The sequence below is a fragment of the Balaenoptera ricei genome, chromosome 12, assembly GCF_028023285.1.
Source record: "Balaenoptera ricei isolate mBalRic1 chromosome 12, mBalRic1.hap2, whole genome shotgun sequence".
Taxonomy (NCBI): Eukaryota; Metazoa; Chordata; class Mammalia; order Artiodactyla; family Balaenopteridae; genus Balaenoptera; species Balaenoptera ricei.
Window position 1 is genome coordinate 51,641,875 of NC_082650.1, and position 24,607 is coordinate 51,666,481.

The 24,607-nt window shown below is 42.5% G+C and overlaps 1 protein-coding gene across 4 annotated transcripts in view; it reads right to left on the minus strand.

Annotated features, from left to right (window-relative positions):
- The window catches only part of FOXO3 (forkhead box O3), a 119,923-nt gene that overhangs the window by 27,498 nt on the left and 67,818 nt on the right, over positions 1 to 24,607 (minus strand). Inside the window, exon 3 of one of the 4 annotated variants that reach the window (XR_009506195.1) lies at positions 1,358 to 1,456. The exons of 2 other annotated variants lie outside the window; for them this stretch is intronic. The gene's annotated coding sequence lies outside the window, so the exon portion shown is untranslated. Of the gene's footprint in view, positions 1 to 1,357; positions 1,457 to 24,607 lie in introns of those variants that run through there. One more of the 4 variants, XM_059941461.1, reaches the window with a different exon arrangement.

Here is a 24,607-nt window from a genome sequence, read left to right on the forward strand (position 1 = left end):
CTGAAAAAGCCATAACCCAATCCTGAGGTACTTATTAGCTTCCATTGTTAAGAATACAGCAAAGTATTACTTAATGAACTTCCCTGAGAAGCAAAGTACATATGCAGATCGCCTCAGTAACAATCACACAGTTTCTCCTTCCTCGACTGTACAAAACACTACATCACCGCACTCACTGCAAAGACCCTGGGTGGGGTAGGGGGAGGGAATACTGCAAAGGGCCAGGTAGTGCCACCATCTGAGGGAGAAGTGTGAGGGCTGGTCCTTCTTATTAGACATTAGACATTTAGCTGTCTTATCCTCTTCTACTACACTTTATCTACTCTGGGGCTAACTTGTTCAAAAGCAAGTATGCAAAGTACGATAGCATAAAACAGACTTGTGAGTTACTCTTTCCGACTATATGGAATCCCAGCTTCTCTGTCTTCAGACAGAGAAGAAAACTTAAACATTCACATACAGGATTGCACAATCAACCCTAATGTGTAAGACAAGGTCCAGGCTAGCTCCAGTCTTACTTTTGTCTAAAACACTAAAAGTTCAAACCATTAAGGGACTTATTTAAAAATACGACGTTCTAAAATAAATAATGTCGGGAATTTGGCTGAAGGATTACATTTCCAGCTAGAAACAAGATTTCTGTTAAATTTGCTGACAATAATCCTCTACCCGCAGAGGTCTCCTTGGAAAACTCACATTTGTTTCACGTTTTCATGCAGTAAGCAGCAGGTTCTGGCCCCTCATTTGGAGGAATAAAATAATAATAACCTGGTGATCAACAAAATGAACCCATTCCTACCCAAGCCAAGATACATGAAGCTTTCTTAGGGGAGGAAGGGCTAGGCAGACAATTTGTTCTGTCCCCAATTGAAAAAGAAATCCTAGATGGGAAGAAAGTTCTCTTAAAGAGCTACCACACTATTACAGACAGTTTTGTTGGGTTTTCCAGGGTGGGTTTTATTTTCATATTAACTTTTTAATTTTTTTCATTTAGCGATCTCTTCAAGCCCTTCCACAGCTGTTTCTGCTCTTGGAGGGCAAGAGGGAACATTCCATTCCTCCCAGCCAAACCTGTACTTCCGGCACACAGAGAACCCTGGCAGCCCTGCGCCCTCTGCCCACACCCACTCCCTGCAGCACCTTCCCCACCCCACGAACCCCCTGCTTCCAGACCCGTGTCCTCCTCCCCACCACCTGAGGAAGCAGCAACTAAGGGCATGCAGTCAACAGAGGGACAGTCTCCAGAAAGCAAGTCAAAGCTGCAGCATTTGGCCACCCCTGCCCTCTTGCTCCAGGCTTGAATCCTGATGTGATTGAATCTTTTCCCCTTCCCACAAGGAGCTCGGCAAACACACACCTTAAATTCCCCTTTAAGACCATGCAGGACTAGCCACACAAAATGGATGTGTCAAAGGGTTAAAACCCATGAAGTTTCAGCACCTTCTTGAAACTGACTCTGCAAAGTAGAACAAAGTGGAACAGAAATACTTTTATTATTAACATACTTTTCACTTAGATTAAAAAAAAATAAAGCTGCAAGTTTTTCCAGTTTGAAACTGTATTGTGGGTGGAAATGGAGAGAATAAAAGGGCATTGGGAATACACATCCAGAATTCAGGAATACATTAGAGTCTAATCACTTTCATGGCATTATGTAAGTGATCATCAGGGCAGGAAGTTCAGTAAAAAGTTAATACTGTGGAAAATGGAGAGGGCTGTGAAACCCGTCTAGTAACAAGCAGCCTTAACTTTACAGTGAAAGAAACTGAAGACCAAAGAGATACAAGGTATACCTGAATTCAATCAGCTAGGAGGTGACAGCCAAGCTGAGACAACTCAGATCTCCTGGCCTTGACATGTTATAGTAATACCACCCAGAAACACCATTAGTCCCAGTGTCTGGATTACCAAGACAACTGAAGTGCAGGGAGCACAGAGGATGGTAAGATCTACCATCCACCCACCCACCCACCCACCCATCCACCCATCCATCCATCCATCCATCCATCCATCCATCCATCCATCCATCCAACTTGTCTGCCTTGCTTTACAACTTGAGGAATAGAAGTCTGTCTCCTCTAACACATACTGAACTCTTTACAACCAGACGCCATGTCTTATTATAGCTTTACCACCTAGCATGGGGCTGGCACATAGTAGGTGCTCAAAAATATTTCTCTAATCAATGAATTAATGGAAGGGGGCAGCAGCCACAAAATAGGCCTGAATTATACTTTAAAATGAAATGTTATAAAACATGACACCAATGAATGATCCTCAACATGAAAAGATGGAAGTAAGCTTCCATTGTAAAATGTGAAATAGCATCTAGGTTGTTCTAAAGTTGACAAGTCTCAGCCTTAGGTTTTAACTTCAATTATACAACTGAATTTCCAAAACCAAGATGATACAGTCTAGTAAGTAGGCTTAAGGTTCTCTGTAATAATATTATACAGATGGGCAGAAGGATGGTAAGTGGGCTACTCGGGGGATCAAGGGCTCGACAGAATGGTCTCAGGTCTGTCCAGGGTGTAGAGATGACTCTCCACCTGTCTCAGGATGTTATGGAGCCCCCATTACTTGGTCATGTGGTGGGCCCAGAGCGCTCAGAGGCAACCTTGAAACCACAGATAACACATCTGGTTCTAAGTCTCCTCCAAGCAGGCACAGGGGCAACAAGAGAAATCCAAAATAGAGTCTACTTCAACTGCAATCTGAAGGAACTTACTGTGTTTGGTGCCGACCAGGGCCAAAACTCTGTGCTTGACAAATCTAATCTCATTTTACTTTCATGGCAAGCCTGTCAGGAGGAAACTGAGGGGCAAAACAGTGACTGTCTATAGGTGGTGGTGCCAGAAATCAAGCCCAAGGCTAACTCCTACAGCAAAGCTCTCACCACTGCACTGTGTTTCCCTCTAAAGTCATTGAAATGCCCAAGGAGAGAGGCACCATTCACAAGTGACCAAGGAACATGAAGCTTTCAAGACTACACAAACCAGCCATTGAATTAAGTGTTCCCAGCTCTAAGTTTCCGTATGTGGTCCCTAGGACTATGAAAGGCCGGGGGGGGGGGGGCGGCGGGGAAGGTGGAAAAAGCGCTAGCTATGAAACAAGCCTTGTTGGAACTGGATCAGTTTTAGAAATGAGCCTTTTTTTCTCAGACACTCACCAAAAGGGACACTATGGACATGTCCTACCTTGACCTGGGATCACTATATTAGGGAACGACCAAACAAGATCACTGCCCTAAACTTTTGAGTGTCCAGGCCTTCCTCAGAGGCACATCTGGTGGCCTCTGTGCTCAGGGACCATCACCCCATAACTGAATCAAGCCAGTTTACCTGGTTGTCCCTGGCAGGCCTATTCAAGCCCCCAATAGCTGGCACCCTGCTACAGGTCCTGAAGCCAGAGACATCAGGCAAATGTCTGCTTTGCCCTGGACCTTGCTATTTCAAGGCTTAATGTGAAACAGGGACTCAGCTCTATACTATTTAAAACATGTAATTAGTTTATTATTGAGCCAGAAAAGATTAGCTTGCTTTCAAACTATGTGAATTTTAAAATACGATGCCTTTTGCCTGCCAACTGACAGCACAATCAGGTTACTTCTGTTTAGCCTCAGTCAAAAACTCTGGTAGAAAACTGCTTTAAGGCTTCATATGCATGCTATTTTATTATTTGTCTTCTGGCATCAAATCCTGCAGAAACAGAAATCATTGAAAATGCAAGCACATTAAAAGGGTGGATGTGGAAGTGCTGAGTGGGTGAGTTCAACAGCTTGAGAGTTTGACATCTGAAATCCAGGAAAACTGCCTTTCTGTTCTTAGTTTACAATCCCTCCCTTCACATGGAATTCACTGGCTTTAGCGTCACACATACAAACATTGACTGTTTCCAGCTCTTCAGATGTTATGGTTCAGAAAAAATGGTTTTTTTGTCTTGTTATTTCAAGAGCAACGAATCTCTTTTTGGTAGCTCTGAAATATATGCCAGTGTGTGGGCACAGTCACACAGTTACACATGGGCCCACACCCTGGAAAGACTGGTAGGGGTGGAGGCATATTTTTCAGCTAGGGCAGGAAAAAGTAGGGGCTAGTGTTTACAAAAGAGACACGTGTATATGCATCTGGAAGCAGGCTACCTTCCAAGTGTCATTGTTAATTATTCTAATAGTCATCAAAAATCAAGGTGTTACTGGTGAAATAAGCAGAAAAAGAAAATAAATGCCACATAACAGAGTATCTCATGTTGGCTACTGCAAACACACCACTGATGGACTTTTTCTTTACGGGAATAAAGAGTACAACAGTCAATTCTGCAAAATGACTCCGGCCTACAGTACCCTCTTTCCGCTCCACACCCCAGTGAAATTCAATTAACAAGGAGTCTCCTAAGGAACTGCTCCCTCTACCTGAAAACCTCACCTGCATGTGCAGCATTTCACTGTACTGGTTTTGCAAGATTTCTTCTTGTTTAAAACCACATGATGCAAAAGTGACTGATGACCAATATAATGATGTTACTAAATGCTGAGTGAATCAACCATTTATTCCAGGACACTCCTGGGTGCCAATTACATGCACAGATGAGCACCAGCCAGCTTGAAATTCCACATGAAATGATCAAATAAAGAAAGAAGAGGACATTTCCAGTCACCAAAGAGCCAGGAATTCATTCCATTTTTCTGAAGTAAACATTGATTGAGCCATTCGTATTTTATAATCTAGGATACATTTTAATTTATAATCTGGGATGTTCTCAAATGTGCAAGTTAATATTAGCACTATTCCAAGTGGGTTGAATATGCATGGGATAAATCTCAATGTGTCTAAAAACCATGACAAGAATGCAGTATTTTAATACTAATATGTACCAGGCTATAATCTTCTTCATGTACACTGCTAGGTAAGCTTGAAAGCACTTAAAAAACTGGAAGCACTACCATCAGTGGTGATATTAATCTATCACCCAAAGGGCAGGCGGGATAATATTCATTGGCAAGGACAGTCACACAAGAGACTAAGAGTCTGTAAGACATAAGCGACTCTAAGTGTGTGGTGGAGAGTTGGGGGTGAGCCCACGCCTCACCCAGCAGGTGTCAGAGTGCTCCAGGGCTCCTGGTTCCCCCACACTCGCTGTCAGTGATTCCAAAGCCACTTCTGAGGATCAGGACCCCTGGGCTCTACAACCGCCGCCTCCCTGGCGGAGTCTGACTTGGCAGGTTTAGCCCTCAGATTCTCTCCCCCAACTTCCTGGGGCTCGTCATCTGGACTTCCTGAAGTTTCTAACTCTTCCCCCTTAGGTTGTTCGTTTGCTAATAAGAAATGTGTGTGAGCTCATAGCACAACCAGGTCCTAGGTCTTTCCCTAAGACTTAACAAATCATCGTACGTACGGGGCCCACTGAAACTAATCCCCTCACGTCAAGACAAGGGAGGAAAAACACCCAAGAACAGATGTTGCTGAGCCATTTTTAGGTTCAAAGGTAGCTTCAAGTAACACACTTCAGACTCTCTGCGGCATTACGTGGAATATACCTGTTTCTCCAGGAACAAGTTCATTAGGTTCTTTCAAACAGCCATGACCTCAGCAGTCTCCCCAAGTGAAAAAGATAGCCAAGTCCTGAGGTTAATTTGTGGATAGAACAGGAAATCACATTAAGCTTCTTATAAGGTTAACAAATTCAAGTTGGGAGACGATTCTACACGGGTCTCTGATGTACCTGCACATCTAGCAAGCAAAGTACTAATGGCCTTTAGTGCTGGATTATCTTTCAAGGATGTCTGTATTTGCATAGGAAACAGCCTTGAAAGACAGCGACAGACAGCATCACCCTCCAGAGCAAAGGGGAGATATGCTGACTGCTCATTACAAGAGACTTAGGATCCCCAAACTCAGGGTTCCTCTCCTGTTAACAGAACCCACTGCGTGTGCAGGCATCAACCTAGGCTCATCTGTGTCGCTCATTCCCATGGGACGCTCGGGAGCAAGGATGGACCTGATGGAAAATATGCTGCTGCTCATGCTGCTTGCTGGGTCACCAGTGAGTAATAAATTCCTTTGCCTCTGACCCAAGAGTCTCATGGCCAGTAGGGTCAAATCTCAGATCCTTCCAGTTCTTGACAGACTGCTGCTTTAGTTTATGAACTGCTGACACGTCCTTAACTGCACCAGATAAAACTGGGCGATTCATCTCTAGCTAACTTTCTTCTCTACCCCTACGTGAATAAGAAAGAACACAAGATAATGGGATGGAGGAAAATGAGGTCACAAGTTAGAGGCAGAGGCAGAGGCACATGGCTCCATCAGTTTGAATGTCCTGACCTGGCTCTGCTGAGGACCCGTAAGCTTTATGAAAGCAAACCACTAATACAGGGAGAGGGGCGGGGGAAAGGAGAAGCTCCTGATACAGTCACTCTACAGTGTTTTGTCTGCATCCGTCACCATCTTTTTCAGTGGTTGCTCAACGCTGCGGTTTGCTTTTAAGAGCAGAGCTGAGCGAGCCGCAGGTTTGGGTTTGTCGCTTCTGCCTTCCTCCTCTACCAAACACAAGAGCAAACCACATTTACGTCCTCCAGGGAGCGTTTGCTGAGTTTCTGCAGGGGCCCGATCTCCATCAGGGAGCCCTGGGCCATTCTCAGAGGGAAGAATTTCTCCCTCATCCCCTTGACTTGCCTATGGGCTGCCCCAAATCTAATCCTGCTTTCAAGGACTTTCTCCTTGCCCCAGTGACTGCTGTTGCCACCTGTCACACAGGCAGAAGCCCAGGGTTCCCTCCTCCTTCCGTGCTAGCTCTCCCACATACATTTTCTTCATTCTTCAGACAGTATTTAGCAGCTTCAGACCTGTGGAAAGGAAGACGGACTAGGCAGTTCCCATGAACCAAGAGCAAACACACGCACACACACATTTATACACTCCAAGTTTTCAAAAGAGTTAGTTTTCTAGCTTATTAACTATGAACCAGGAGCCTCTACTATGAAATATAAAAACCTTACAAGATTTCATGCTCTACAGTTTTCAACTACTGATTTAAGCCAGACATGTTCTGGTACATACGAAATTGGTATTTTCTTTTCCCTTCCCTTTCCTCCTGGATAACCTACTTCCATTCTTGGCAAAAGGAGGCGTATATTTTCTATAGTGTTCACGTGCACCTACACGTGCCGGGATTGTTGCCACCCGGCCAAATAATGTGCCCTTTGAGAAATACTTTCAATTAGAGTGCTATAAAGTGGGCCAGCAGTTCTACTTTGCTCACACTGTGTAGTAGTTTGGCTACCAAACATAACAAGCTTTCTTTGGTTCTCTTTACATCAATCAGAAAATTATGTTAATTTGCTCTGATGCTATCTGTGCACCTATGTGGAAAGAATGCGACATCCAGGAGTAAATTAGAGTCAACTCACTCCACTGGGGCAGCAGGTTCCCACACAGACACTCCAGATACTAACATTATACCAGGACCCCAACCTGGGCTCCGGCAAGGGCTACATAAATAAGGAACTACTAGCAACAACTTGCAAGTAGTCAATTTTTAGTGCTTTTCAGTCTAGAGTAGCTGCCAAAAGAATATGGCAAAACCCACCATTTTAAAAACACCAAATTAAGCTACAGTAAGGTATTCTTACCATAGGAAATAGGTTTTATTTTGTCTCTCTAAATCCATATAGGAGGTCTAAAAATATAAAAAAAAATGATGGTTTAAGATTTAGATACCACTTGGACATTTAAAAAGTCCTATAGCTTTTCTGTCCTTCCTCCTGACAGCTCTCTCTTATGTGGCACTATGTTTGGTGATAATTATTAAAATATTTCTTGGGGGGAAAAGGTGCATAAAAATATGAAGAAGTTACATAAGTTTTTAATCGAAGAAAAACTGGGAAGCGTTAAATAGCAAAAGAAAGCACAACTACGTCCCTTTTTCTATCCTGACACATGGAAGTCTGTCAATACATCTTCTTGAAAGGATAAATGAATTCCCCCTTTATTTTCTCTTTTGAAGTAAACCATGCTGAGTAAGGTTAGCATCTGTAAAACAATCCAGGAAGTCCAGCATTACAGAGGTAGACACTCTTTTCCCAGGTTCTCCATCTCCAAGGAAATCTACCTTTAGCATTGAAAATCACAGTAAATAAAGTATCAGATTTAAATAAAGTTAAGACATCTGCCGTAAACTTCAGAAGCACTTAGAAATTCAAAACGTGGATATTATTCATTTTATTAGAAATCATACTCATGCTTCAAGTGAACTGCACAATTCAAATACAGTAGGAGAGAACATTTTGTTTTTAATTAAGATTCATGGATTTTTTTTTTTTTTTTTTTTGGTAACTGGGAAAATAAACCTTTTGGTTGATTGGCAAAAGTATTAAGTGGGTACAAACTTAAAAAATCAGTATCTATTGATATTAAAAATGTAAATAACCTTTGACTTAGTAGAACAGACCACTCCATTCTCCTCTTCTTCCTTACCACAGAACACTGATTTTTATCTAAGCACATGGCTGCCCAGAAAAAAAAGAGACGAAATCCTCCAGCCTTTCTTGAAGTTAGATGTGGCCATGTGACTTAGTTCTGGGTGACGATATGGAAGTGGGAGCTCCGTGGAACTTTCAGCAAGATTAAAAGCAGCTGACTCAGATGAGAGACATTTTTGTTCTGCTTTTCTTCTTCCTGTTGGCCTACATCTAGATGGACCGACCATAGGGGGAAACTTGAGGATGAAAACCACCTGCTAAGGTGGGACAGGATATAAGAGGAGACTGATGGTCAATCAGTTCTTAGAGTGACCATATCACCCCTAGACTTCTTTTACATGAAAATAGTTCACTATTAATTTTGGGTTTCCTGTTATACATAGCCAAACCTAATCCTAACTGATAGACCCAGAAACTCCATTTTTAAGAATTAATCTTACTGATACATCCTTCTACACACACACACTCTCTCTCAACTTTTGCATATATTAGATTGATAACAAAAAATAGTTGATTACAAAATTACAATTATTAATAATGGTAATGAGAGGTTTCTAATCACATCAGGTAAACAATGCAATTGAAACACCCAGCAAGAAAGGCCATTCTGTGCCTGTCTCCCATCCACCTTGATGTACGTGTCATCTCGCACTTTGAAAGTGCTTTTCAATGAATGATTGTGTACATGCTGGACACTGTCATCCTTCAGTGGTACAAGGCTGGCAGAGCAAACAGTGAACCTCACGGACTCTTCTAAAGTTTTAGAAGTTCTGACACGGAGGCCACTAAGGAGAGGAGCTCAGCACATTGCAAGTGAGGAGGCTGTATTATGGTCAGGCTCTGAGCACTTCTTGTTTTGGATACACCTGTATTTCAAGAGAAAGAGCACTTTTGCAGCTTCAAGACATAAAAATGAATTGTGGGAATTATGGCTCAGAGAGACATATGGTCTCAGCTTCTACGAATTAATTTTACAGTAATATATAAAGCTATTTCTACCAATCGTGGGAATTATGCAGGGCCACACCTTAGCAATGAGTTTTACAAACCTATCAGAAATAACATCAACAGCCAGTAAGCAAAGAATATCTACAACATGCCAAAATGTTCTAACTTGGACAAAGGCTTGCTCTCCTGACTTTGGAGCAACATGAAGTGAGTGGAAAGTAAGGCAGACATAGTGATACACCAATCTCCACTTAAGCCCAGAGCATTAAATCCAAAAAGTAAAAATGCTATCTAATAAAATACCAACAGTCTCATATCTGGACAGTGTGGGATAACATCCAGTACGAGTATTAAAACAACAACAACAACTCTCTATTCCCACTGAACCAAATTGTGGTCAGTTATCCCTAAAATGAATTTTCAAAAATCAGGGAATGAGTAAATGAAGAAATCTATCACAAAGCTATTCCAATATTCTGAATAATGAATGCTACACAAGAATAGAAACTTTATTGCATTAAGATACCACATGACTGTCTCAATTTTTCATGTCTAAAGGCTGGATATTAAAAATTGCATCTATGAAGGCCTAATAAACAGGGCAGCATTACAAATGTTTAATTATGCTGCCTAATTTCACCAATATGTAAGAAAAAACATGCTGGGGAAAGAGTCTTGAATATTCCCAGTTACGTATGCACTATGGGTGGTAGTCTTTGACTGTTGGTGAAAAGGGAGCCATCCCCAGGAGAAGAAAAGATGGGTGATTTACTCAGAGGAAAGGAGCTTACTTAGTAATTGACATCTTACATACATTTCACTAATATATACTACATAGTTACTCTCCAAGCCTGTGTGGGATGTAAAGGGTTATTTCAGAGTTTAAACTGTCCCTTTCAACATCTTTTAACCTCTTCGTGATATGCTACTGAGTTCATTCCTGGCACTTCATAAACAAACTCATGAAGTCTTGGCTCTGGAAAGGCGGTTTGTGGCATCAATATCCTACTAGAGGGCAAGGCCATTGGGCCAGGACCACCAACTTCTCTGGTGTCTCCCTTGAAACTCCTAGCACAGGGCTGGGCACTCTTTGTCATTAAACTGCAACCACCCTGATTTTAAAGGGAAGAAAACCCCTCCAAATCACAATAAATGTTTAATGGACTAACAGCTGTTTTGGAAAGTGACTTTAGTTTATTAACATTTTGTCCTTAGGTATAAATGTCCTACATCAAGTCCCAATTTCCTTTTGCTTAGGGATTTGAGCAACCCCCCCAGGACGTTCCATCCTGATGGCTTCCCCAGCACTAGCCGCTGGTGCTGATGTTAGTCTTCTGATCGTTAACTTTGAGGATGCTATCACTTGAAGATGACCGTGGCTAGAGGTAAAAGGGAAATGGCACAACCCCATAAGACTCCCCCTGACACAGAGGGTGGATCTAGGGTGGCAGGGGGTGGAAGGAATAACAACAAAGGGGCAGCCTCTCCCACCAGCCTCATCTGAATTGTCAGGGCTGGAGCAGTGGAGGAAGAAATAGAGGGGCCTCACATAACACACAGTCATTCAAACAGGTATTTACCGAGGTCCTTTCATGTACCAGGTAAACAAGACAGTCCCTGGTCTCATTCATGGATTTTACAATTTTGTGGGGTGAAGGGGAGACAAGGGATAGACAGTAATTAAAACAAATACATACATAATTACAAATTGTGAAAAGTGTTCTGAAGGAAAGCAACAGGGCACCATGAGAGAAAATAATGGGGTGGGTTGGATGGACCTAAGATTTAGACTGAAAAGTCAAGAAAGACCTATGAATGGAGGATGCGCAACCAAGCAGTGAAAGTCATCAGGGTGGATGCGTTTACCTAGAGAGAAAAAGGAAGAAAGAATCTGAGATGTTCTCCTTGAAGTCATGCAACATGAGGTCAGGTAGAGAATGAGGACCCAAATGAACAGGAGCCACCAGACAGGAGGGAGTGTGGTGGTCATGACTGTGAGAATCTTCCAGAAGGAGACAGCAGGCACCGCTGAAAGGTGCAGAAAGAGGAGGAGGTGAAGACTGTCCATGAGCGTTGGCAAGAAAGAGGTATCCCTGGTGGTCTTGGTAACAGCAGTATTGGGAGTGCTAGGGGAAGAAGCTAGGGAAGATGCCAGCAAGGGATAATAGATAATAAATCACAATCATAAGTCATAACATAATTAAAGAGGTAACATTTATTGAGTGCTCATTACGTACTAAGCACTGTTCTAACAATGGCAGTCATATTATCCCCCATTTTGCAAATGAGAAAACTGAAGCCTGAGGAAATCTGCTCAAGACTGCATGCTGTGCATGGAGGGTCCAAGATCAGGTCTCAAGGGGTCTGGCTCGAGCCCAAACACTATGCATCAAAGGGGTGAGAGGGAACAAGACCCAGGGCCTGTGGGCAGGGGCTGGCACTGTCCTGGCCCTTGAGTCTCATGCAGGCCTTTCCCAGCAGAGGACATGGCTGGGCAGGCTCTACTGGGTACAGTGGCCACAGGACCATCCTTCCACCTTGGGAAAATAATGACTATCTAAGGAAGGGTATATCCCAGAGTAAAGCACTTTGCAATCTCCCACTTGCTTTTCCACTATTCATCAGTGAGACCCCTGGAAAGTATTTCCACTTAGAGACGCCCTGAGGGGCGAACAGAGCTGGAGTCCATGCTGAAGTCAGGTCTTACTGCCCCTGCTCCACACCATAACTCAGCACTTCAGCTCTGGACCACACGCTTTTCATCAACGGGCCCCACCGCCACAGGCTGGGCAGGGGCAAAGCAAAGCAGAGCACACTGGATGTATTCTCTCCCATACAGTTTAGCCAGAAAGGAGAGTTGAGCAACGAGGAGAAACTGTTGCACTGCTGTTGAGCGGTCCTTTCAATCCATAAGCAGGAAAATAAACATACAGACATAAGCAAAATAGAGCAGCCGTGGATTTCTTCTGAGGTCTGCTCATCTTGTTTTCAGGACCTGGCATTCCCACCGCCTTTACCTCCACCTAGCACCATTTTTAGGTACTTGGGAGGGTGCGTGCCAGTTCTGAGGCGACCTAAATGGTCAAAAACAGTAATTTAAGTAAGTTAGGGTCCTTGGGTGGCCTCCCCAAGCCTTCCTGTCCCCTTGCCCCTTCCTGGTCCTTTCTGCCCTCAGACAGTTTAATGTAGACTAAGTCTGAAAACATCAAGCTGGCCCTGGATAAAGAAGTTATTTGCTGTTTACACAGTAAAATGACAAGAATGAAAGAAAAATGAAGTCATCCTCTGTGGAATAGCACTACACAAGAACCGAGGTGAAATAAAATTCCTCCTACAGTAAAGTTTTCGTAGAGATTACCAAAGGGTGGGGAAACGAAAGTCTGGAAGCCTATTTAACATTGTATGAGTTAGTCTCTAGATTAGGAAGTGAAGAGCATGTAGAAATTCTTTAATTAAGAAGTTTGGATGCACTTATTGGATCATGTGAAACATGCATTATGTTCTGGAGTCTTACAAATGAGCTCCATCCACCTGTATGCAAAGGACTAAAAACAGCCTGCAACAATAACGAAGACTGAAGTTGCATTAGTTGGAGATCAATGAGCCGTGGGACCAGTAAATGGACTTCCTGCTACTCAGACAGGATCAGACAATCCTACCTGTGACTCTTGCAGCAACTGTCCAAAACAAGGCAAGTTAAGAGTTAAAATTCTAGTCTCAGCGAAAGGACTAAAGTAACTTAGAGTGCAACTCCTGCCATATGCAAATTATTCTAATTTTCCAAAATCTTTGTTAATTGCTAGCCTTGAATTGGGTAAAAGCTGTTGAGCCTTTTAGTTTTGTCTTCAACTTTTCTTTGATTACCAAAGTCATATATGCTTATTCTAAAAAACTAAGAAGATCAGAAAAGTGTGAAGCAGAGAAAAAAATCTCATAATCGGCCCTCCAGACACAACCTTTGTAGATTTTGCCATTATTTTCTATAGTTTTTGTTTATATGAATGTGAACATCCTGCACGCTATCCTGACGTTTTCCCCAAATTGATGTTATATTTATAATAAGCAGGGCCTCTTGTCAATAAGCCCTCTTAAACGTATTTCTTAAAACTTCAATGACCTGTATTATTCGTTATTGAGTTGGGTACTGCTCTCAAGGTCTGAATTATTAAGGCTTTTTATTTCAAGTTTCATATACTCTTGCATGCTTCTTCCCAAATTCCATGCAGAAGGCAGAACATAAGCATGCAGGATGCTCTTCCAGTTGGCCCACTTGTATAGACAGGTCTTTATTTTTGGCTGCAGTGGGTCTTCGTTGCTGCGCGCAGGCTTTCTCTAGTTGAGGCGAGCGGGGGCTACTCTTTGTTGCAGTGTGTGGGCTTCTCATTGTGGTGGCTTCTCTTGTTGTGGAGCACGGGCTCTAGGCGCGCGGGCTCAGTAGTTGTGGCTCCCGGTCTCTAGAGTGCAGGCTCAGTAGTTGTGGCGCACGGGCTTAGTTGCTCCGCGGCATGTGGGATCTTCCCGGACCAGGGCTCGAACCCGTGTCCCCTGCATTGGCAGGCGGATTCTTATCCACTGCGTCACCAGGGAAGCCCTAGACGGGTCTTAATACAAGGAATGGCATCTGTATTCAAGGTATAATGAAAAGTTTATCCTTTACAAGCAAAGCACATGAGGGATTTTGGTTGTAGGGTACTACTTATTCTGTCTTTTTGGGGACAGCTCTAGATCCACCGCACACAGCACACCTGAGCATGTCCTCCACCCCACATCCTCGTGTTTCCATGGCTGCTTCTGCACTCCCCAGTCCTCAGGTCCCATCCTGCCGCTATGGGGGCAATCAAGCCACTATAGGGAGGAAAAGACCCGAAAATGGATTAGGGGGAATGACACCTTACGTCTATATCAAGTAGTCATCACAACTCTGTCTACTTGGTAAGTTAAATGTTATTCCTAGCCTATTAAATACAGGAGAAAAATGGCACAAAGAAGTTAAGATGGAATTTTAGAATGGGAAGGGACTTCAGAGATCAGCTAACCCAGTTGTGTCCAAACTGCTTAGTGGATTCGTGGAGGTTCTGGTTCTTTAGGGCCTTAGGTGGGAGAAGCAGACCAACCCACCAACATTCAATGTGGCGAATTTACCAAAATTGATTGCTTTCGAAAGCATTTTCAGGAATGTTTTAATAGCATTAGTAAGACTGTTTATTTTTTGCTATTGATGAAATATTTCAAAATAAATCAATAGCTTAAATTCAAAGGCATCATAAGGAAACCAACATTAGCTAAAACAATCCTATCACACTGAAATAATGAGTTTTGTTTCTAATCAGTAACAACTGGGAGCTCAATACCTAGAACAGTGCTCAGCACATAGTAGGGCCAAATAGATATTTGTTGGATGAACTTTTATGAATGAATGGGATCCATCAACTCTGTAGAAAAACCAAACACATAAGAGTAAAATCATTCAAGGCAGTAAGTAGGAAGGAAGTCTGGAAGGCATTCATGAGCTGTATGATTAATAACTAATTTCATATCTACTAATTGTACATATGAAATTGTGAAGGATCAAAAAACTCAAATTGATTAAATATCTTAAACAGGCTACACAGTGGATGCTAAGAAGTTCACACAGCTGAAAATGATAGAAAAAAATTAAACATCAGGATAAACGGAACTACATCCACATGAAATTCTGTCATTTTTTGTTACTGATGAAGCATATCTTTGTGAATTTACTTAATATGTGCTGAAGGTTCATAAAAGTACAGTGTATTGCTGTTAAAGCACTTGGTGATCTAACATAAGAGGCCTACATGGGGAAGCACATGGCCAACTTGGGGGGCAAGGGGTATCTCCATTTCAGTTCAGCCTGTATGTATTGCTGCCCAAATTACGGCACCTGAAAAATTCTCCTGCCAAAGATGACCATAATGTCTACTGTGGTGCAGCTAAGCTTTTCAGCCATTGTGCACATGGTTTCAAACCCTCAACCTTTTTTTATTAACACACAACCTCATCTCTACCTTCCTCCTCCAATGAAAGCAATCTGCTTGCTTCCTTCCACAAATCTCTCCAGAAGCACTACCTCGCCTCCTCCTCACACCCATCCTTCCTTCAAATTCACTGCCTGCAGCAAGGCTGGCTCTACCCCATTCAGATCACTGCTGTGGGCCTGCAAGGACAGATACTCCACATTTAAAAGTACAACTATCTTATACTCAGTGCTTTGCAGTTTTGAACTATGGTTTTCTGTTTGCTGCTGCCTCTTCGAGTAGATTGTAAACTCCGAGAGCCAAGAAGTGAGTTTTCTACTCTTCCTGTACCTCAGAGTGACTGACAATGGTTTGATGAATGCTGTGTGGTGTTCGAGCAATATTTAGAAAGTAAAATCTACAGTAAAATTCTATGCTATAGGACGGAGACCACAATGTATTGATGATCCAAGTTTTGTCCTCTTAAAATTCATTGTACTTTTCGGGGAGAGTTAGTCCATACTTAATTTATTCAAATTAAATTTTTTAAAACGGTGCCTAGGTAATTGCAGTAGCTGGATTTTTGGGGGGAGGGGATAGGGATAGGAGGGAGTGTTAATTAACCTGGGAGCAAACCCAAACCTGCGTGAAACAGGGTCCAGGTTCACTTGCTCCTTTCTGAAGGGCCCCTGTCATTGCTGTCACCGGGGGTCGCTGCACCCACGCTTAAGCAGGGTTTTCTGTCCCAGGGAATGCTTTCTGAGCACAGTACAGTAAGAAACAAGGCAGCCTCATCTGGCTTTCTCACATTTCAGTCCAATGCACTTCTGACCAACAAGCTGAACTTTAGATTTTATTCTCAACACCATATACTTTACGTACACGGAGAAGAAAGCTTTTCCAAAAGTCAAAAAGCTAATGCATAAGTAGCGTAGCCACCAATGGAGTTCCTTCTTCCTTCCCCAGAGGGCTCCTGGTGAAGAGATTATGCTTTGCATGTGAAAGGAAGCAGGGTCTGGGCCTCACCTGAGGTGGCTGTGAGAGGTGGTCTGAAGGAGGACGCCCTATCTTCAGGTGAGAGGAGCAAACTGGTGCCAGGGCTCCAGGCCTCTCCAGCAAGAAAGGACAGATCCTGAGGTGACCTATCCTCTTGGTCCATTAATGTGAAAGGTCTCCTGTCATAGCCCACATGTCAGAGGGAGTGCAGCTTCCTCACACCCATCTGAGACCATCTAGAGAGTATGGACACAGCAGCAGGAAGGAATTCTGAAAATGAACACCCCGGACCAGTCAGCCAGGACAAGGTGCATGTTTCCAGCCTTTTTCCTACTGTCAATTTGGAATAACTTTAAGCTGAGAGTAATCGCCATCCACTTTTTCTAAAGAGCCCAGACCTCTGATCTAAAAACAGCAACGCACATCACTGTGCTGGCTCCTCTTGCCCCTCGTCTTAGCCACACGCTCCGACTGGAAAACAAATCACAAGCTAAAACCCAAACGCCCAAACGTGGGGCTTGCTAAAGGGGTCTCTGGTCCTCCAGGTGTGGGCAGCAGGAGGAGGCTGGGAATCACGGCTCTCTTTTCCTTTTCCTTTGTTACATCACCTGCGTGGAATGTCCCGAGATGTCAGAGCCGCAAGGGACTTCCAGACACTACCTCACCCTAACGCCTCAACTCAGAGATGGGAACACCAGAGTGAAGAGAACTGAAGGGACACACAGGGCCACCCGCTGCTGGTTAGAGCTGGCCAGGGCCCACACCCAGGGTTCCTGGCTCTGATGCCAGGGTTTGCTCTGCCACTCTACGGCAGTGGTTTTCAAACCTTATGTTCAGTAGTAGAATCCTTTCCCCAAATGAAACCTTAGGCAAACCTTGATTCACAGAGCAAATCGAAGGGGCTAGAAGACCCGGAGGCCCTACCCACAACCCCGACCTTCTCTCCGGGCCTGTAGCCCCTCTGAGGAGCCCTGGGGTCTCCTGGGACTGCATTTGAAAAAGACTGCTCTTACACTCCGCCGTCCCACACATGGGAAAATGCCAGATGGACTGGGGTGTGGTGGGGTGGTAAATATAAGCACACAAATAACGAGACTCCTGAACGTGCAGAAAACAGGGGAAGTCGGTTACTCATAGTCCAACTACGCTAACTTATAACCATTGCTGACCGTTCGACATATTTCATTGTCATTGTTTTCTTCTAAGTATATTTGTTTTACAAATTTGAAAACATAATTTTCTGTCCTGTTTTACTGACTTGGCATTGGACATATATTTGCTTAACAAATTAAATTTTTATGAACACATGAGAATTTCAGAATGTTTTTGATAAGTTGCCTACCTTTGGAAATATGTCAGAAAACTTGGACATTATAATCATTCAACTGAAGTGAGGAAAAAGTATTTTTTAACAGAGATAATATTAGCTAAGGAGGGGACGACCAAAAAGTTACTGAAGAGGAGGCGGAAAAGACCAGGACTAGAGGACAGGACACACGGCCGACTTTCACGTGGGCAGAAAAACTCAGCGGGAAAGAGAAAGAGCGGTGCTAGGAAAGTCTTGGTGGAAAGGCAGCCTTAGAGAACCGCACCTCCAGGAAAATGAACTATTTCCAACTTTATCAAGAGTCTGATATGTATAGTAAACCCATACAGGCTTAACTCATCTAATACCACTTTTATACATCCCTGAAAACACTCAGAGGTGAATTACGCCATTCTGCTATGGCCCCCACTATTCTGGAAGAGAACCAACAGCTGGATTCAGACACTTTAAAATCCATAACAAGGTACAAGAGGAGCAGGGCTCTAAGACAAAGCCCTCTGCCTCGTTCTAGGCGGCTTCTGGCTTTCTAACTGTGTTCTAGGTGTTGCCACTGGACCCAGCAGCACCTCAAGAAGCTACTGATTCGCATGCTCACATGGACTCATCAAACTTAAATATATTTTTTTCCCAAGTGGTGCTAAACTACTGGCCAAACAGTTACAGAAGACAAAAATAGGTAACACAAAATAACCTCTCAATTATATGTATGTTCTTTTAATACTGCAATTTATTTTATTTTATTTTATTTTTTGCCAGCTTTGAGGAAAACTTTATTAAAGGACAACAAAGTTGGAAACTAAAATAAAGGACAAAGGCAGTGTAGCAGAACCCTGCCCAGCACTAAGGAACCCCCTCACTCTGCAGAAGTCTACCCCTCTCCCCCATCCATTCCTGCTCATCAGATCTTCAGATCCATTCACAGGGCTGTTCGTTCGGAACAGCTGGGATTTAAACAGAGGCAGGTCGATGGGTCTGACTGGGAGGAAGTTGCAGAGCTGCCCATGTCACCTGGGTCTCGTAACCTCTCAAATCCTTCCAGGGAATGCAAATAAGCCTGCACGGGTACAGCACACGAAGTGAGTCCTCTCTGGGAACACAGATCTCATCGGGGGCTGCTAGTCCGGTGGTCTTTGCTTCCTGCGCTTTCTCACCAGGAATACACCAAAGGGAGGTCCCTTCACATCAATGTTCATCCTCACAAACTTCCAGAACACACACTAGAGACCTCCATCTCTATTTAGAGGAGGCTATTCCCCAAGATGTGTGGTGAAGGGCTGCTCTGGTCTTCTAGTCACCCCCTTCCTCAGACTCCAGGATACCAGCCCACGGGGCTCAAAGCAGGGTCTCTGAGATGCTTGGTCCCCTGACTACGCACCCCTTCCCCACCTCCACGCAGGCTCAACACAGCGTTTGCTCTATTAGCAGAAAGTTTAACCTGTATGGCATGTTGGGTTTATCCTTTCCTCTCTTGAGCACAGGAAACAAGTGCTCTCCTATTCACAGGTTTAGTGAACAAAAATACCACAGCAATGAACATCTTACATCTGTATTCCCCTCGAGACCAAGTTAACATTTTACGTGTGTACACTGCACACTCACTACCCCCAACATCTACAAATACATTAAGTCACACACAGAATGAGACCTGGCACAGGGATCACTCCCATCTCCGAGCCTTCCTTCCCAGAAGCAGGTGGGGAGGCATGGAGGTGCAGGTCACATTTTGGAAGTAGGCCATGAACCCAGGCCTCAGAACAATCGATCTTCTCACTCTCCAAACTGAGGGCTTGCCTGCCAGGCCAAGGGAGTGACACAGCTTAATCCTGCCTTGTGTGGAAAGGCTGACAAGATTACCACTCAGACAACCAATCAGTACTAGAACCAGCTTTCTGTTTTACTGAGAAGTCTTATCAAGGGAACCACTTATTAAATTATACACAAAAGATATGCTTTTTAAAAAAATCTCCCTTTCCTTTGTTGCTTCTAAACACTCAAGTCATTGTAACTAACTCATCCCCCGTGACTTGGCCCAAACTTTCTGATGAAGGCAACAAGTCAGCATGTTCCAGAAAACAGTGCCATAGCTAACCGCCTTTCACTCTGATCCCCTACCTCCGTCTCTCCTGACTCATGAGGTCTTCTTCCCTGTGCAGCCATATGAGGGGCCATGTCCGCCACAACGTGAAATGCTGTGTCAGGCCGTGTGTCTCTAATAGAAAGGAAAGAGCCGCTCAGCCCCGAAGCTTGGTTCCTGACATGTCTAAGAACACTTCTTGACATAGAATCATAGCATTATTATTCTTTTTATTGTGATATATTTTCAACAGGAAAAAAAAGCTACACAGAATATAACAAACCTCATGTACCCACTGCTCAACTTTAATAAATCTTAATATTTTGCCATACTTGCTTCAAATAACTTTTTTTAAAAAATAAATAAAACATTACAGATACAGGTGAAACACCATGTATCCCCTGCTCATTTCACTTCTCTTCCACACTCCTTGGAGCTAACCACTATCCTAAAGTTAGTATTTATTATTTTTTATAAAAGTTTAAATTTTTACTATATAAGTATATATGTATAAATATTAAATAATATTCTTTGCATATTTTAAAACTTCATATAAATGGTATCTCACTGTCTGTATTGTTATGCAACTTGCATTTTTTGCTCAATTTTTAAAAAAACTCTTATGGAAAGTTTCAAACATATGCAAAAGTAGAAAGAATGTTATGATAAACCCCTACCTACGCATCTTCCAGCCTCATGAGCAATCTTATTATACTATATATATATAAATAAAATATCTATCCCCTACCCACTCAATTCCCCTTCTGCCACCCCCAATTACTCTGAAACAAATCCCATACATGCAAAACATTTAACGGTCTAGTTTCTATTGGAGCTGGCTTTTGTTCTAAAGAGAAGCCAAAGCAGAAGGGGAAAAAAATCTAAATACAGAACCTGGTTTCAACCACTCTAGGAATTATAGTCAACCCTCCCTACCTGTGCGTTCTGCATCTACAGATTCAACTAACCTTGGATCAAAAATATTTGGAGTAAAAAATTCCAGAAAGTTCCAAAAAGCAAAACTTGTATTTGCTGCACACCAGCATCTATTTATACAAGGTTTACATTGTATTTACAACTATTTATATAGCATTTACATTGTATTAGGTATTATAAGTAATCTAGAGATGATTTAAAGTTTACAGGAGGATGTGCCACGGTTATATGCAAATAGCACGCCACTTTATATGAGGAACTTGAGCATCCACGGATTTTGGGAACTGTGGATTTTGGAATCTGCAGGGGTCCTGGAACCTATCCCCCATGGATTCTGAGGGACAACTGTATAGCTTAAATCATTAGCAAATGCATCTGACAGGGCAAAAAAGAATGCCCAGCAGTCAAAGCATAAGCTTCTCCCTTCCCATTGGCTGTGAGGTTGGGAGGAGGTCATCCCTGAACCTTTCCATTGCTACTGCCTTCGACCCCAGCTCAGTCTTATCTCTGAATACTTGAACTGCTCAAGATAGTATCCTCTTGTCACCTAGAGAGAAACCCCATCCTCACCCTCCTTCTCATGCTCCATGTCTGAACTGCATCTCTAAATAAATTTACACATACACATGTAACAATAGCTGTTAGCATTTACCAAGTGCTTTCTTTGTGCCAGGCATTTTTTTCATGCCTGAGGTTGCACTAAACCCATTTTACAGATGAGAAAACTGTGAGCAGAGGAGTTAAATAATCTCCCCATGGCCAAATAGCTAACAAGTGGAGCCATGTATTGAACCGAGGTGGACTGGCTCCAGGGCCCACGTAACAACCCCCATGGCCTCCTTAGCAGAAGGACCAGTTCCCAGTGCAATATAAAGAAGCCACATGCTTGAACATTTGGAGGCAATCAAAACTCCACTAGCAAGTATGTGATAAAAATTGGAGTAACTGAGCCAGACTGAAGGCTATCTGTGGACTCCTCTGGGCAGCTGGTTCTCACCTCCATGACACTCAACTTTTTCTTTTAAGAGGTTGCAATCAAATTGACTTCTGTGAAAGAAAACTAAAAAATAGTACAAAGGTAGACAAAAGCCATTCATGAGGCCAGCTTCCCCCTTCAACTTTACCCTCAACAGCCACTTATAACAGGGAACTGAAAAAAGAGTAGATCATGCTCTTAATGCCTGAAAACACGTGACCTTCTTTATCTTGAGAATGGGGCATCGCCATATCAAAGAGCTCACTGTATTGCAGGCACAAAAGGGGGCACAATTATAATGATCTAAGTACTTGACCTTCATGCAGTAAATGCATCAAGCTTGGTCCCTAACAATTTTTGGTCATTCATAACAGAAATTGGTTTGTAAGGGAGAAATGCCATTTTTCTTTTAAGAACAAAATCCAGAGTTTCACTCAGCAGCTTTTTAGGAACATAAAATTTGTTACAATATTGCTTCTGCTTTTATATATACTTATTTACATATATATATAAATAAAATGCTGCGTTGTTTATAAACATACAATCTTTTTAAAAAAATCAGTTAGCAGATAAGATAAATCCTTCTATTTGCCAATGCAAAACACACACACACACACACACACACACACACACTCACTCACTCCTCCCTATCCACCCCCTAGTGTCCAAGCCAAAGTCCCTTATCCAAAATGGACAAGGATTTTTCACTGTGGTCATATTGTTTACTTGCAATTTCTAAACAAGAGTAAACACTGCTGCCCCAATGTCTCATTTTATTTATTCAATGAGCATTTATTGACCACTATGTTAAATGCTGAAATACAGCAGTGAACAAGATACTCCTTGAGAGCTTTTAATTTGAATATATAGAGAAATTTGCTCTTTTGCTTAAGTTCTTGACTTACGAAGCCTCAGTTGAGAGGACATCTTCCAGTTGAAATTTTACTTTCTCATGGGAAAGAAAAATTTACAGGAGGTGGGGATTGGGTAGAGACAGGTAAGAAGATCATAATATGGTAACAGATACTTTTTCATAGGATTTAAAAGAACAGTTCTATAAAGGCCACATAAACAGTTTCAAAGCTCTAGCTTCATTCTTTTTTTTTTAAGGTTTTTTTTTTTTTTGATGTGGACCATTTTTTAAAGTCTTTATTGAATTTGTTACAATATTGCTTCTGTTTTATGTTTTGGTTTTTTGGCCACGAGGCATATGGGATCTTAGCTCCCCGACCAGGGATCAAACCCGCACCCACTGCGTTGGAAGGTTAAGTCTCAACCACTGGACCGCCAGGGAAGTCCCCTCCAGCTTCATTCTTGATAAAGTGTAAGCCTCTCCATACTATCCCTCCAAAAAAAGGGAAAGAAGAAAAAGAAATACGAGGGTGTTCACTAGAAAGCTGGAAGTTTTTTACGCTGTACTGCTTCTGTGCTCTAAACTTACATGGGTCGGGCAGGACAAGGTGGAGAAACAGAAGCAGTTGACACTGGTGGATCTCCAGTTCAAACATGGCACCAGCTTTCTCTTTTACTGTGAACTTCACTTGCCTTTTGTGTGTCTCACGGACCAGATACGGAAAGTTATAGGGATGCCCGTCCCAGATGCACTAAAAGGCATCTACATCAAAGTTACAGTACCTTGAATAATGCAATACACAGTGGGTTAGGGAGAGATAAAAGTTACTTCAGAAAGACTTACAGGGAATAAAACTAGCAGTAGAAAAGTGTGTAGGTGCTATTGTATGGGAGAAAGTATTACGTTTCTGTATTAACTGTTTCAGAGTGCTAAAATTTCAAAGGCTTCTAAGGCTTCTCTTGATACAAGGTTTCACCGTCTGTCTAACTCTTGACTTCCTGGTCCCTGGCTACACTTTACTTATCCTGTGTCATGCTGCTGGTCAGGGTCTGCGTCCAGAAAAAATGTGAGGCATCTCTGCAGTCCCCAGAGTGCCTAGTACTGTGTCTAAACCAAACTCAGGGCTCACTAGTAAAAATTTATCTTTAATTAAATTAAGGAGGCTTTCCCTGGTGTGAAGCAACATGAAGGACACAGCACTACTAAGAAGGTTGAACCTGAATCCAGACTCTAGAGCAAGAGCTAATTTCCAATTTCAGGAAATTCAGGCGATAGAGGAACAAGATAATGACACCACAAGAAAACTGATATATCCAGAATGTGGGACATTGTGCAGGACAACTGACCCAGTTTCTGCAACAAGTCAACGGCCTGAAAAAAGAAAGGGGGCGGGGAGGTGGAGGCTGTCTTGATTACGAGACATAACATCCAAATGCCATGTGCGGACCTTGTTTGAATTCTGAGTCTAACAAAATAACTGTAAAAAAAAAAGAAAGAAAGAAAGAAAGGAAAAAAAACCAAAAAAACGTTTTTTTTTTTTTTTTTTAACACACACAAAATTTTTTTTTATAAACTGGGCATTAGATGATACCAAAGAATACAATAAATATAACTGTGATAATGGCACTGTGGCTGTGTAAGAATGTCTATGTCTTTCCAAGAGGCACCCTGAAGTATGTAGACGTGAAATAACTGGCCTAGGAGCTGCTTTAAAATTCTCAAGAAAGGAAAAAAGAAAAAGGGTAGATTAAGCAAATGAGGCAAAATCTTGATAACTTGAATATATATTCCATATTTTTAACATGTTTGAACTTTTTCATGATTTTTTAAATTAAGGAGGCTCAAAGGCAGTAATTTAAAATTTTATGCATAAATGAAGCAACTATTTTCAAACCTCTCTGACCGCATTTTCATGCCTATCAGTGAAGTAGCTTAAACTGGCATACTGTTCATAGATCCCCACCCCTAAGACTTCAGGGAAGGAGAAAGTGGGAGTACAGGTATGTGAAAGTCAGCTAGGCTAGATGTTTGCAGACAAGAGGT